Here is a 2,649-nt window from a genome sequence, read left to right as displayed (position 1 = left end):
CGGGAGGGCTCGCACTAACGTGTTTACGTCACGCGCCCAGCAGCTGAGTTACGCTTCTGCCACCTGAAAACGGCTCTGCGGTCCTCCAGCTTGTTTCTCTCACTACGACCAGCTGCTGTTTTAAAACGTATGTTCAGGCTGAAAATTTCACCGTGGTGTCGGGAGATGCAGCGACTTAAACACTATAAATAATACATGTAACGTTAGGCCTAATTTGTTAAACTATGAGGAGAGGAAAAGTCCGCTAGGTTAATTTATGCTTCGTAAAATGCCATAGGCTAAGCTAATAATCTTGATAGTTATTATTAAGCCGACTTTTATGTTTATGTTAAATGTGATTGTTACTAAGCCATGTTTTATGTGTGGTGGTGGAGTAAATTTAAAGTTAGCTGCACTTAACCAGTAACGTTAACAATTATTTGATGTGTTGCTGAAGAAGAAGAAGTAGGAAAGCAACACAGAAAATAAACCAAACATAATATAATATACCTTTTTTTATATTTCCCCTTACACGCCTTGTTGTGTAAATACAGAGTGAGAATGGGAGAACAGCACATAGCTTGTTGTTACTGTACGATTATAGAGTACATACAGCCCACACCCCTAATAATACTGTATATCTACAGGATAACAAGTGGATTTTTTACTACTCTCTTCTTACCTTATTAGTCTTGTGTAATGTGTGTAACTTAAAGAATGAAAATAAATACTGTGCTCCTCTGTACCCCATTAAATATTTAAGATTACTTAAGTTTGATCCACCTTCATATACAGCACATGTGACATTATTACATTACTGTAGCCTGTTACTTGAGAAGAGTCCCTTAGCTGTAACGCAAGATTAACTGTAAACATCATCAGCCCAGTGCCACTGCGCTTTATTCTGGATTTGTTGATCCTAAAGAAAAGGATTGTCACTGCTAAATCAGATGATTGTGAGAGTCATTCTTTTTTTCATTATTGTTGAAGTAGTTGACTTTACATCCAAAGCAGGGGCGTAGGAGTGACTTTGAACCTGGGGGGGACGCTGAACTGCTAGGGGGATTCGGGGGCTTGCCCCCCCGATTATAATTTTTTTTAAATAAAGCAATTAAATGCTCATTTCTAATGTCTTTTGAAAACAGAATGTACTTATTTGTGTGGCTGACAGAGGGTCTTTGTAGTGACAGAAGATGGAGAAAAACTCGGAGCAATATAACTTGAACCAAACTGACTACATGCCATTAAAACCATGGAAGAGCCACAGTACAAATGTATTTAGTTATCCTAACATTCCACTTGTGAGCTGTCTGTGATATTTCCTGTGTCTCACTTGGCCCTGACTCTCCCTGCAACAAATGTTTGTGAATTACTTCAGCTGAGCCCTTGAGTCGATAACTAAATAAGTCACATCATCATCAATCTAACCATACACTGGTGCTTTGGACTGTGCTGGCTTTGACTCTGTTCTGCTCTTGCCCTCATCTCTGCTGTCTCATGTTCACCGCTGGGCAGTGGTGGATAGAGTACTCAAAATCTTTACTCAAAAAAGTACAATTACTCCCATTAAGTTAGAGGAAAAAATTACAAACCTACTCAAGTAAAAGTATAATAATATTTCATTTGCTGTTCATCAGGTTAGAAACAGCTGCAACATAGTTATTTCTAAGAAATGCAATTTGCTTTGCTGGTTGATTATCTTTAGCTATTTAGCTGTTTAAATCAAGTAAATTTCAATGAAGATGTTGATAAGATCACTTTAAAATATCATGCTTGCTGTCCAGCCACTATTGTTGCCTGTATCTTTTATTATGGACAAGTAGCCAACCAAACCACTTGCTTTGCAGTATCACAGGTAGCCAATACAATCTGATTATACCTGAAGCATCTAAATAATCTTCACAACGTAAAGAATTATTGTGGCAGCAACACGGAGCAGCTCTTTGTTGAAGCAGGTAAACCTGCATACAGAGGAAGCTGTGCGTCATGCGTAAAGCCCAACAGGACTCTCTCTCTCTCGGTGCATCTCAAAAATGATCGTTTGCTGAATAAATAACAGCTGGTAGCTGCTATAAAACAAATAGTAGCCTGACCAATGTAAAAAAAAAAATAGAAAAGAGAAGTGATCATCTAACATATGTTACAGTGTGAAGTCTACGTTTGCAGAGAGTGAATACGCTTTTAATGCGTCGTTAATGGAAAGTGAAAGTATTGACGCAGGCTGCTTTCCAACACGGTCAGCATTGCCATGGTGTGCGCTCACTGGATTTAAGTTATATTATTAGAACAATAAAGCCTTAAACTGAAAAAGGAGTTTGCCTGATTTTCTAAATGTTTGCGCCCAGCTCTGTGACTGACAAGCGCCCGAGACCAGGCACTCTTCTGCGTAACTGTGCGCACACAGACTGGATCATTTAGGTTAATGAAGCAAAATGCAGATTACAGACTGGTTAAGTTATTAAGGTATGAATGGAAAATGTAGAGAAATTAAGAGTAGATTTCTGGCCTAAAGAAAATACTGGAGTAAAGAGTAAAAGTACAGTTTTAAAAAAGGAACGTGAACAGGTGCCAATTACTTTTTTAAAATGTATTTATTTAGCAAATGTGCGATATTTGTAACAAGTTACTACCCACCCTGCAGCAGGAGTCCTCACTGCTGTCTTCAGGTAG

This window comes from Micropterus dolomieu, linkage group LG21 (genome assembly GCF_021292245.1).
Source record: "Micropterus dolomieu isolate WLL.071019.BEF.003 ecotype Adirondacks linkage group LG21, ASM2129224v1, whole genome shotgun sequence".
NCBI classification, from domain to species: Eukaryota; Metazoa; Chordata; class Actinopteri; order Centrarchiformes; family Centrarchidae; genus Micropterus; species Micropterus dolomieu.
Note: the sequence above shows the minus strand (reverse complement) of the source record.